Source organism: Pyxicephalus adspersus, chromosome 1, assembly GCF_032062135.1.
Source record: "Pyxicephalus adspersus chromosome 1, UCB_Pads_2.0, whole genome shotgun sequence".
Classification (NCBI taxonomy): domain Eukaryota; kingdom Metazoa; phylum Chordata; class Amphibia; order Anura; family Pyxicephalidae; genus Pyxicephalus; species Pyxicephalus adspersus.
The window spans coordinates 126729222-126743063 of record NC_092858.1 but is presented as its reverse complement, the minus strand read 5'-3'; the positions used below and the strand labels follow the sequence as shown (position 1 = coordinate 126743063).

Below are 13842 nucleotides of genomic sequence, written 5' to 3'. Positions count from 1 at the left end.
CATGGCCTCTTGGTTAACCAGAAGGTTGCTAAGCCACTGCATGTGGACCAAAGCAATACATGCAATTCATTTTTACTTGTTACTTGAACCATTAAGGTGATACACATGTTCTTTATAGATTCACACCATATGGAAGGAGAACACTCTTCCTATATATGTTGATACACTGAATTCTGCTGGAACTGATTACCTCTCAGCTAACTGATTCAGCATGGCTTGTTGGAGTATTTATTTCCTATACAGGTAACACAACATACCTTGTTGTGTAATTTTCTGGTTCTTCCTTGTCCTTCACAGTGGAATCACAGAGGGACCTTTATCAAGTAATTTATGCAAACCTAAATTGAAAGCAATTTAGAGACAGTTCATTGTTTTCACAATTTATGGGATCCCCACACATTTGAGATTATTTGCCCTGAATCCATGACTAACACATTTAATTTACATCTGCCACTATAAAGATACTCTACAGAGCAAAAATAGGAGCAAAACTAAAAATTTGTTGCCAGCATTATAAAATATGGTGAAATGGGACACCAGATGCCAGTTTCCTAATAGTTTCATCTGCATTACAAATGTGTTGCAGCTTGGAAATGTTATTGTTTAGTATTGCACTAAAGCTTTTCTTAATATTGTTTGGCTGCATTTTTAGGAATGCTTGGATAGCGCATTTGTTCATTTTTGCCAGATTCTATCAATCACAGTGAAATTAGTAAACTGCTAACACATTATCTTAATATTTGTTGCATGTTTTAAATATTATTAATAAATTTAATGTGTAATAAAGTGCTAGTAATAACATCTGCTTTTATTCTGTAGAATGTTAAAGTATTGAGCGGAAATTTCTGGAAAAGGTTTTCTTTATACTTTCCCCTGAACTGACAACTCAAATTAAAACTAAATAGGATGACTTCTATCACATGCAAGTTTATGTGACTTGTGTCTCGTGAATGTCAGTATTGAAATTTGGCTTTGTGTTATAAATGCAATAAATTAATAGTCGCGGTTATTAAAATACCAAGTGCAAAATTTAGGAAACTAATATTAGGGCATACAGCATGGGGCCTGATTTATTGATGCTCTCCACGACTGGATAAAATAGACTATCATGGGAAAAGATTCACATGATTGTAATCGAGCATCGTTTTGCGTAAAAAAAATTGCTATTAGTTGGAAAATGTTTTCTATCTTTGACCAGACCAGATCAATTCTAGGTAGGCTGGGTCACCCAGTAATTTTAGACCAGTCTTTCTCAACTTTTTCACTCCTGAGCAACCCTTAAAAATACAGTCAGGTCTTGGGGAACCCTCCCACAACCTATTTTCTGGGGTTTGGTGGAAAAAAGGCTCCTACATTGATGGCCAGTGGAAAGAATACTGACTAGTTATAGCTAGAATGCTACCTTTACAGACAAAACATCATACACATGCAGCTGGTCCTTCCACATGACTTTGGCCCCATAATTATGCATACATGATCAAATATAAGGTTGATTAGCTCTGCAGGACCCTTGTTGAGAATAGTTTTCTTAGATAAACAAGATATGATGGAGAGTGAAATAGCAAACAAATACACTGCAGTAACAAGTTTAGAAGAACTTGGCTAAATGTTTCACAGATTGGAAAAAAACATTCCAATGTACCAACAATTCCATTGATAATAAACTACATACATTTATAGCCTCAACTGACAATGGAAAGGTGAGAGTGGAGACAGATGACAGTGACACAGATTAGAGAGAAGACAAAGAATGAAGAGACAGGCGAGAACAAAATTCTATAGAGCATACAAACTCAGTGACCTAGGACATTTACCCAGTAAAGGAAAAGGGTAAAAAAGAAGACTGAATAAAAATCCATGTGTAAGGATCCGTAAAATATTTTATATTATAAAGGGTGGAAAGAAATAAGCAGCATACTCATATTAATAGGCTTGTTTTTGCCACAGTAGAGGTGTATACATATAATAAAAATATACATAAAAATAAATTGGTAATATATGGCAGCTGACCAGTCTTTGGATGTGGTAACTGAATTTGTTTATTTTTAAGGCTATTTTCATTATTTTTACTCTTTAGTGAGGAGGTTGTTGGATCAATGCTTAAAACATCAGCAGTCCTTAAACACAAGTTGCTTTAGGCTCAGGGCTAAAATTTTACTCACCAAGTTGATTTTTGTTCTAAGTTTTAAGTGATGAAAGTGTCATATATATTAAAACAATAGAGACAGGTTTATGATGCTACCTGGTATAGCCACACCAGACTGTGAGCCAATTCTGTGATGTCTTCACATTCCTAAAATAGAGATGAATGTGTGTTCTGTAGGTTGACCAACGAACACTGAAAGTGCTGTTTTTAAATGCGGGAGAACATCTGAATACTGGTAAACTGGTGATTTGTGGTGTTTTGAGAACACAGCCTTGTGTATAGCTGTTTTATTTTTTTAGAAATGGCACTTATTCATTAGGATGTTCTTGGTGCAGATGGTGTTTAATGCCACAGGAACAGGATTTATTAACGCTGTAGAGTTTCTTATATAATAAATGTATTAAATTAAAAAATCAGACTTTTTCTAGGTCTACTGATCCTACTTTATATTTTGTACTGAATTGAGTACTAATTTAGCTGAAAACACTCATACAATGAATTGTGTGCAAGTTTACTCCAATCATGTTAAGAAAAAAAATGTTTTATTGTTTGATTTTCCTTTTGATTGAATAACTGAAGTTAATATTCGCATAATTTACAGTAATGTATGTCTGTTTACCCTGTAAACCAATCACAATCCTCGCATTACCTACCGATATACAAAAGTAGATTTATCTGCTAATGCCCCCTGTGACCTCTGGTGTCTGTGCCACTATGAGAAATGATTCTAAATATTTTGATGAAATCACCTACAGCACTGATACCATGGGTGGAAACATCATGCAGAACCTTTTCTGATAGATATAACCCCACAAAATAGGGTTGACGTGTAAGTGATGACTGTAGCAGAGAATCTTCTTAGGGCCACATGGCTTGCCTTGAGTGGTAATACAGTATTAGGCCAAGCTCCAGCCCTGGGGCCTCAAAAAACATGCACACACCCATAAGCGGAAGGGCTGAATGGCCTCCCCGGGAAAGAAGGCTTCTTAAAGAAAGAGCTACAAAGAGAAAATTGACCTTCCCAGAACATTACAATCAAGTATTGTCAAAGCTAGGTCCAAAGCACTGAAGACAAAATCATCAGCAGTTGGCCAGCTGACAGAACAGACAGGAAAATCGATATCCACCCCTGACATAGGACGTAGGAAATTGTCATCCACAGACTCACTGGCAAGTGATGGTATACAGTTGGGTGCAATGTTTAACAACCTCAGATTTAGTTTTTTTTATTTCTGTGTTTGTCCCTATTTCTGAACAACCATCGTCAATGCATCATTTTTTTTTTTTTGTTTTTGGTAGTGGTGGCTAAAAAATAAAAATATTATGCTTTTTTTCTTTTTCATTTTTAGGTAGAACATTTAATTGCATATTTTTTTATGTTGTGGTTTTCTGGCTATGTCATTGTGGCTATAGACAAAAAATTCAGTACAGATGCTCTCATCAGACCACAATGTAGTAGAAGTGTTAGTATTCGTACTGTACTAGAAGTGTATGACTCTAATGCAAAACCATCTTATTGGATAGTACAGCTAGGCCTTAGTGAGTCTGTTTTGAGCTAAAGATGAGTAGGCGCAGCTGTGTTAATAAACCGGACAATTTTTGCTACATTTGTGGCAAATATAACCTGTGTGATCAATACAAGAACCCAAACAAAGGGGTGAGATTTGCTTACAAGTATTACTTTGGATGTGAAATTGGAGAACAGGTTAAAAGCTGGGCACCTTATATCTGCTGTCAGGTGTGTTACTTTGGCCTAACACAATGAATGAATGACAAAAGGAATAAAATGCCTTTTGCTGTGCCTATAGTTTGGCATGAGCCAAAAGACCATCACTCGGATTGCTACTTCTATCCTTCTTCTATACTGATTGTGAATCTGCTCGGAAATCCGGTGCCAGTCCCTCTTACATCTGTTGTTGTTGTTTTAACATGTCGGATGAGGAACAGGTGGATGATGTCGATGTTAATGAATGTTATGAACCCCAATTTGAAGGGGGTAAGCCACATTTTATAAGCCAATCAGATTTAGTCGTGATGACAGTAACCATTACAAAGTGAAGGAATGGCCACCCAGACCTGAACACACTATTGGCCAGTACAATGTGAAGCATAAATCACTCATTGATCCACAAAAAGTTTACCTTCCACCACTTCATATTAAACTTGGATTAATGAAAAACTTTGTTGTTGCTATGGATCGTGATGGTATGGGTTTTCAGTATCTGAAGGACAAGTTTGGAAAAGTTATAACAGATGCTAAACTGAATACAGACATTTTTGTTGGGCCCCAAATCCGCAATCTGATGAGTGATGCCAGATTCAGAGACAAACTCAACACTCTTAAACTGGCTGCTTAGGATTCAGTTGTGCTAGTTGCACAAAACTTTCTGCACAACTACTGAGCTGAAAACCATGCTGAACTCGTGCACAACATGCTAACAGCATACCATCAACTTGGCTGCCGAATGTCACTTAAAATGAATTTCTTACATTCCCATCTGGACTCTGGACTGGATCACAAAATTTGGGTGATGTGAGTGATGAACAAGGGCAGAGTATAGGACACATGGATTAGACCAAGTAGCAAACAATATTTATTTTTTTGTGATGCAGTGTGGTAATTGCATCACTTACCGACATGTTCTGCATAATATCATGGCTTTTCATTATAATGATTTTGTTTTCTTGTAGTTTTATTCTTCAAAACAAACATTTAAATTTTACATTGCATACCAAAATATTGCCTTCCAAAGATTGTTCTGCCTCCTTGATTACCCCTTGCAAAAACATTGAGTTACAGTTTTGCTTTATGTTTCCTTAGGTATTTGTTTTTCAAAAGAAGTTACATCAACGAATGCTAATTTTTACCTTACAATTAAAAAAGTTTAACTAAAATAGCATAAAATAACTTTATAACTTTAATAATAATATGGTGAAATTCATATAACACAGAATTTGAAATATATGCCCTCAGATGAATGAATGTTGCCTCTGTGGCACTTTGTTGTATGCAAAGAAGATTGAACTGTAACAGCTGAGACGGATGATGCATACATTGTACATCAGTGTGTCTACGTCCCATGTAATAAAAAGAAATCTAGACAATGACTAAGTTCAAGTAGGTTGCAGTTACAGACAATGACATCATAGTCTGTAGTAGTCACTTGAGTCATTTTTGTTAGGTATACTTCACTTTAAAAACCTTTTAACAATGGAGCATTTTGCTAATCATTATATATAATTGTCTTATTTACATCCTGTAAGTGTTAAGTGTAGAGGAATACTGGACAAAATTTAAAAATGTGTTTATTTTGTAAAAAAAAACTAATAGGCAACAATATAGCATAACATGTTTTATTATATAGGATTTTATTTACAATTTGTAAATTATGGGTGACAGTTGGATGAATCTTGGGCAAAACATTAAAAAATAGACCTGTACAGATATTCAAGCACAATCCTATCAAGTTTTTATTGTCTAGTAGCTCTAATATTGCTAGTTGAGCATACAAGGTGAAGAGGGAGTAAGATCTACTCTATAAAAAAGGATATGAAGAAGGAAATGATCATGATATTATTATATCATTATCATGTATATTATATGATATTAATATGTAATGATAATATTGTCCCTGTAGGAAAAATCATTTATTTACCAAAAGCTGAAAAAAAATCTGGATCTGGCAAAATCATACATTCACATACAGGATGTGATGATTGCCAGAGGCTGCAGGAAAGTATACATCTAGGGTAGGGATTGGACATTACCTTCTAGAAAAGCATCTAACAAAAAGCTTTTTGATCTAGGGTTTTCTTGATCTATATTTGGTCAAATATTGATCAGGAATGCCGATTCTTTTGTTGATCAAGAAGGTGGGAACACTATAGCTCTAAAGATCTTTGTACTGTGCATTGGGTAGTAGCTTACATTGCATATTGTTGAGGAATACTGTACAGAGTGCCTCTATTGTCTGATGGTTACCAGGGGTGGCTCCTTCCCATGTCCAAATACCAGCAAGTAGAAACTGTGTTATTTTATCACAAAGCAAGGTTGGCAAAATAGCAGTGGGTATTGAGCAAGAAGCACTCCCTGGAAACCATCAGACAGTAACAATACTTTCTGCTGGTTTAAAAATAATTGTCAGATGCAAATCCAAAAAAGACCAACGCTAGTTCAGTTTTCTGCTAATGTCTGAATGAAGCATAATGATAATTCAGGTAAATGATTGATATCAGGGGATCACAGTCAGCACAAATCAGCTAGTGTTTGCCCAGATTAAGGCACCAGAATACTAATGAAGCCTTTTTTGGCTGTTCCATACAATGGTGAACATTTTTTAAATAGAACATTACTGTTAATAATAATATTATTAGTGTTGCTTACAATTGAAACATTTTTGATCTTCATCTGTTTCTAAAAATGTCCCCTTTAATGATTATAGTACTCTCTGATAGAAGACTGTGGTTTTGGCCCTTTCTACTTTTACGCTGTTATTTTTACTATTGAAGTTCCTTCTTATACTAATGAGACCCAGAAGTTTGGAACATATGTCCTCGTATGTTTTTAGTCTATACTGTTATTCCAGGATGCTTTTTACAAGCAGCAATATATGCATGTCATGTGGAATATTAACTATTTGGTAACTGATGAACTGCTTTAATTGTATCCATTAGAATTCTGTATTATTTTAAATCAAAAATAAAATATATAGTATCAGATATCACCTTCTATCCGAATAGGTAACATATCTTTTAAAAGGTAACAGGGAGTTTGTACAGCGCTTACAGGCTAGATTGCTAGTAACACTTGTAAATTGTGGCCTAAACTATTCATTTCCTGAAGAGGTGAAGGTAATGATTATATACAATGAAGGTACAGTACAGCAGCATGCTTTTCTTAGAAAATTCTGGTATGTTAATGCTGCATACACCTATAAAGGAAATGATGGAGAAACTCTTTATTCCTCTAACACAGGAGCCAAAAAAGGGGCACTTATTTCAAAATTCCCCAATGCTTTATGTAAAAAAAAGTTTGTAATGAAGTTACAGTATAAAGCATATACTATGTAAGCTACAAGCCTTATAAATTATACATCCCCTCCCAGACACTGCAGCCTACAGTAGGAGGGTTTTAGTAACAGAGGCAGTTCTGTCATTACAGAAAGCAGTGGGCAGGACTGGGAGCAGGCAGGAGCTGATTGACAAGCTACATCAGTTACAATGCTGATAATCATATCTGTTCAGCAGGCACAGGGATAAGAATAAGATTGCTACCCTGAATTTAGAAGCAGTGCAACATTGTTTCTACCCCATCACATTAAGCCACCAGTCTTACTATACAGACAAAAAGTACAAAACCAAAAAGGAGGCACGCCTTTAGCAGTTAAAGTTTCTTTAGAGGAAATACTGTATGTGCATTCTCTATGTATTTTCTACTGATAGGTAAAATGCATTACAAAACACTGTGCAATGTGTAATTACCATAATCCTATACTTAACCTGCCAACATATATTTTAATGCTCACTTAAAAATTTAAATGTATTCATTATTTTTTAGAGCAATGCACTAGTAAATGCTTTATTTTTTACCTTCTACAACATAAAAGTTATGGATCGTATGCATATCTTTACATATACAGACATTTTTACAGCACTCTGGGAGCGGAACAGATCAGAAGCTGAAATGTGTTTCTCATATACTATATTTTGCAGTATCTCTACATGCCCCCAGGGATTACTGAACATTCTTTTCCAGTTTTCTTAAAGGCTCCCTGGTGATTAATAATTATTCCCTATTGAATACAGGCAACTATAAGATGGAAATGAACCACAGTACTGAAGTATATTAAACCTGAACTCCAGGGAAACTGCTAATCACTGTCAAAAACATACATCATTTCCTGCAAAAGTATATTTGTTCATATGGTCGTAAAGATTTTCACAACTATGCCAGATAGCAGAGCCAGGCTGGTGCTTTATTTTCTCTATTACAGTTGAATAAAAAATGGCAATGTTGATGACCACAGCCTGTAATTGGACAATGAAAGAAAAGCAAAGAGACTGATTATGTTTGCTCCCTCTTCTCTCCATCTTGTCAACAGGGAAATGGTGGAAATTTCTCATTTATATCTTTTTGTCTTAAAATTAACATTAGTCCCGATTCTGCTACTTAGAGGTACTAACACAGGTTGTTTAAAAAACACATTTTTATGATTTTGTAATAAAAAAATATACAGTGATTTTTTTTTTGCTTAAAATTTACCTTCAATTGACTTTATAGGAAACAGTATTCTTAACAATAGTGAACAGTTATGTCAACACACGATCAACACAACACAAATCATATTAGTGTTACCCTTTGCTATCCCAATTTGACCATAGTAGTACATGGGACTGTAGTTCAGCTTTCACTGAGTCTCATACACATTAGTGAATATTCATTGTACAAAAGATTGTATTTAGCCACTGTACATGTTAAAATGCTCACTAATAGCTGCCATGGATTGTGATGGAATATTTTCTTTGCTCTTTTTTAACTCGTGTTTGTCCTGAATGTAACATCAAAGGCAAATATTGCAAACTTTATCACTAGCTTCAGATGAATGTTTTTGTTTATTACTGATGTGTTCTGGACCCAAACATACAAGTGTGATTCATTTTAAGTAGGGATCAAACCCTAAAGGCAGGCAGAGTGCAAAGAACTAGTCACCAGTATTGTCTGTGGTCACTCTGCAGCTAATGTTTCCCCAATATTCACTTACCATGCCTTGTTCAACACTATACAACATTTGTCTTTTTACTATGTTATATATTTTAACATGCTACCTTTATTCTTTTTTCAAGACAATGAAAAGCCCATGAAAGTAATTGGTGATGATGATTTGCTGGACCATGAACTCATCACGGAACTAAGGAAAGAATTTGGCATGACCTATAATGATTTCTTCATGGTCCTAACAGATTTAGATATGAGGGTTAAGGTAAGAAATATTTCAATGTACATTTATTCACTAAAATGTGTTTTCATTGGTGTTTTTTCTGTTATTAGTATTAAATTATGTTTTATTTTATAATGCAAAAAGCAATGGGTTTCCATAATCTTTTGCATTCAGTATTCATAGAAATCTATTTAATGTACAGCATAATATGTTGGCGCTATATAAATCCTGTTTATTATTATTAATATTAATAATAATAATAATAATAATCTATATTCAGCAGTTCAAGTAATGAAATGAAAACTGTGTTCGATTGGGGGCTGAGGGCTATACCAGTATTACTATTATAACTAAACCAATACGGCAACCTAAAGCATAGCCCTGCTCTACATTTGCAGGTTTGGGAAGCTTTCTCAACTTACCCTTATGTAACATCATGTTGTAGCTAGCTGCAGACCGAATGATTGACCACGGTTGTTATTTTTTATTCAGCAAGGAAAATAAAATAGTATAATCTTTGAGCTCCACAGCCAGACAATAGAACTCTGTTTAACGTGTTTTATGTGCTAGATGGCATACCACACATGTGATAAAAGATTTACTGTTTAACATTCCTTGGACTGCAAAGATAAAAAATATCAGTTTGTTGGGTAAGAAGAAATTCTTGTGAAAAAGCCAGATTTCTGGTTATTTGCTAGGTCAAGCCATCCAACCCTCAAAAAACAGCAAGTTACATTTTTAATAGCAGAAGATATCTACTTTTCAAATATCACAAGAAAAATAAAATACTTTAAACAGTTCAGTGACAAATTACAAATAATAATTTGGAATTGGTTGTTTGCACTGAAAGTGAAAGATTATATGGAGTTAGAAAATCGTAAAATTAGTCTGAGAATACATAGGAACTCCAGGCCAAGAGCTAAATACACACGGTAGTATCAATTATTTTACCCATTATTAGGATTCATGTGGTTCACAGACCCCAACAAGAAGTGCGATGTCACATATGCAGCTACTTGTGTCACCTTCAGCCTTCTTAAAATGAGTCCACCATAATATCATGGGTTGTCCCTGTAGTTTCTATTTTAGCGTTCAGCCCTTGTGTCTCTTTACATGTTCAAAGATTTTTGATACATTGGTATTTTTTTTTAAATACATTAAATGATTTTAAAATTAATGCAAAGGCGACTAAAGGATATTTTATTTTTTTCATAACTTCTATAAAATTACATTTGTGAATATTTGTTGCATAAGATAAGACATGCTTTCTTTTGCCTTGAAGAATATTCCTTAAACAAAATGAATCCAAGTACAGTACAAAGTACAAAGCAGAAAAATATGCATAAATAATGTAACGTATGAAGGGTCCCTAATAAGGAAGTCAGTGGAACAAACCATTCCATATGTATTGGAAAAGTTTGACCACATTAAACAACTCCAGCATACTAAGCTGATTTTAGCAAGGGTTTATAAAAAAACAACCAGCAACACCGTTAATATTTTGTCTTATTCTCAAACATTCTTAAATTCTCATATACGCAGACTTGTGACAAACCTACCCTAATTATCTTGCAGGAGACTTGAGTACTTAAAAATATGTTCTAATTTTCTGTGAGGAATATAAAAAAAAATGACATTAGATATCTAGATCGATATCTGTAAACCATAGCCATAATACAATAAAAACAAAATGTACATGCTCATGCAAAATACAGATATGAAACATTACATTTTACAATGCAATCATTATCTGACACAGGAAGTATTTACAAAGTTATATGGGAAATGAACCATTGGGCATTTTTTCTAAACTGTACGAAAGTTCATGCATTCATTTGTTTCAGGCAGTTAAATACACAAATTTAAGATATACATGTTATATTATATGGATGATTTCAGTGAGAACGGAAAAATATCTGTTTTTGCATTGCTTATTCCCTGTTTAGTATATAATATCCCGCAAAGTATAATCAGCTAAAAATAAACCTATATATATATTTATATATATATAAATATATATACATACACACACACACGTATATACCTCCCAAAGATTTAGTATATTTCTGAAAATACTTATTACCTGACTGTTAAGCTGATACAATAGATTCGGAACATTCTATGTCATTAACCCAAAGCAAGCATGTCATTTTTATTTACCTGATTGGCATGATTATTCTGCGTCAGTAACTCAAGAGACGTAAAGCCAGACAGCCACATAATTAGCATTTAAAAAAGATTAAAAAAATTGAACCCTCATACATTCCTTCAGTACATATTTCCTTTAAGCAGCCCCTGCAATTCTCATATCACATAAAAAAAAATCTTTAAAGCCAGCATTAGGCTTAGTGAATGGGAGTCACATACAGATTGCTATTTTGATCTATTCAAAAACCTTTAAATGGACTGATTCCAGATAACAGATAAATATGAAGGATTCCTGGAGCTTTTTGTAGCTTTTATTTGTACAATGTTTCAAATTTCAAACTCAGTCAAACCCATTGTCAAGTAACAAAACCATTCCAGAAAATGACTGCACAACAACACTAAAAGGTACATGAGGAAAAATACTTAATTTTGTTAACAACCATCAGCTGACACAAATACATAATGCGAAGATATAAAGCAGAATAGACAAAACTGTATTGTGGTGATCTGACATAGGTAGTTCTAGAAAATCATTCAAATCCTGAAGCAAAACAGTGGCATTGAAAGTAAGTAATAATAGAAAAAATCAGACTTGTAATGTTAATTATTTCAACTTGAAGTACTCAAAAGCAAAGAAAATAAGATATAAAAGGAGAACAGAACAGAAGAGTAAAAAGTTTGCTCGCTACACAATCCACATCACTTGAAGGTTTCATTACATTATATCATGTACCAAAAAAATCAGAGACTTTTTATAAAAGGCAAGTTTATAAAGCTTCTCAGGGTTGCTTCTCCTTTTTAACAACAGTGACCCAATTTAAACTTTGTTCTTATTGAAGTCCATACAGTAACTGTTTTTTCCCTGTTATAAAGTAGATGTAAAGCTTATTGTTGGTCTAATATCTCACTATTCAATTCGACAGCTATTCGACCAAATAGGGAGATGTTGTTGGGGTGATCGAATGCCGAATTTGAACACCAATAAAGTCAATGGGGGGAGAATTCGGGTAATTTTTAGGGACTGTAAAGAACTGCAAGAGCAATCAGGGCAGCAGAGCTGACAGTTCCGCTCCCCTGATTGCTCTTGCAGCCCTTTACTAGTTGTATGTGTTCTTGGATAGAGTTTCTTTATCCAAGAACACAGGGAGTCCTGTGTTCCTGAATAGAGAAACTCTATGCAGGATAAGGGATAGTGCTCCCTGATTGGCTGAGGAAAGCTTTCCTCATCCAGTCAGAGAGCACTAGAGGTTTTGAATGAGGAGACTTGTCCCCATTTAACCTCTAGTGCCGCGGATCTCACACTGTTCTTAATGCTGGCCACAGCCGCATTCATTGAGAGATCCCCGGCACTAGAGGTAATTAACCTCTAGTGCTGCGGATCGCACACTGTTATCAATGAATGCTTGCCTTGGCCGCATTCATTGAAAGATCCCCAGCACTAGAGGTTAATTAACTTCTAGTGCGGCAGATCGCACACTGTTCTCAATAAATGCTGGCCCCGGCCGCATTCATTTAGAAGATCCCCGAGGCACTAGAGGCTAAATAGGGACAAGTTTGCCCATTCATTCACCTCTAGTGCTCTGTGATTGGCTGGGGAAAGGAAAACCTGATGACATTTGAGCTGTCATCAGGGTTTACCTTTCCTCAGCCAATCACAGAGCAGTAGAAGTGATGAATGGGGAAACTTGTCCCCATTACACCTCTAGTGCCCGGGGATCCCACACTGACAGGAGGCTTTCCACGGCTGTGCAGCCATGGGAATCATCCTGTCATTGTGGGATAACCTGTAAAAAAATAAAAGTTAGTTACACCAACCTCACACATTCAATAAATTACTTTAACATTAACTTTTTTTTTTTACACATAAATTTTTCAGATCAGATCTATCCGAGTTCGAACAGCCATATTCGGGTCGAATATAAGGACAACCCAAATTCAAACACCAACACTAGTAAAGCACATGCTTTATGTTTCCAATCAGAGAGCTTTTTTGCCTCAGAGACCTGGCAAGAAGTGAGGCTAAAGTTATAGATATTTCAGTCTTAGACAGTTGTCACTAGAAGGGTATCCCCATTCAAAGATTTGGCTTTGGTAACAGTTGTCAAAAGAACGAATTCAATGGGGTCAATCTTCACTGCTGACAGACAGTTAAAAAAAAACACTGACAAATGTGCTAACTAAAATGCTTATGCATATCACGTGGGGCATATTTATAAACCCATGATGTAACTTTCACTGTTCCCCAGTAGTAAATCAGTCAGTGTCATTTAAAACTCAGGCACTAGGGAGGTTCATCGACAGTAAATGATTGGTGCATTTCTCCTATTTTAATTTCAATAAATGTTCAATTCATCTAACATTTCAACAACATTTAACACCATCATAGACCTAGAGTAGGGCATACTGTTAATGCGGTAGCCTGGAGTAGAAGGTATTGTTAAGGTGGCTTTTCTATTTTTTTATTTATTTTTTGCTAATCCATTTTTTCTTTAATACATCACTATCACATGAAATAAATATGAAGATATTTAAAATGTTTGCATTATTCACTTTCACATAGCTTTATCTATTACATGGAGAGAAATGAAAAGTGTGGACCAGGGTGAGGTA

At 35.0% G+C, this 13842-nt stretch overlaps 1 protein-coding gene across 1 annotated transcript in view; it reads left to right on the top strand.

The window, feature by feature from the left end:
- Positions 1 to 13842, top strand: part of CCDC80 (coiled-coil domain containing 80) — a 76516-nt gene that overhangs the window by 26874 nt on the left and 35800 nt on the right. The window contains exon 4 of the mRNA XM_072426787.1: positions 8990 to 9126. The gene's annotated coding sequence lies outside the window, so the exon portion shown is untranslated. The remainder of the gene's footprint in view (positions 1 to 8989; positions 9127 to 13842) is intronic.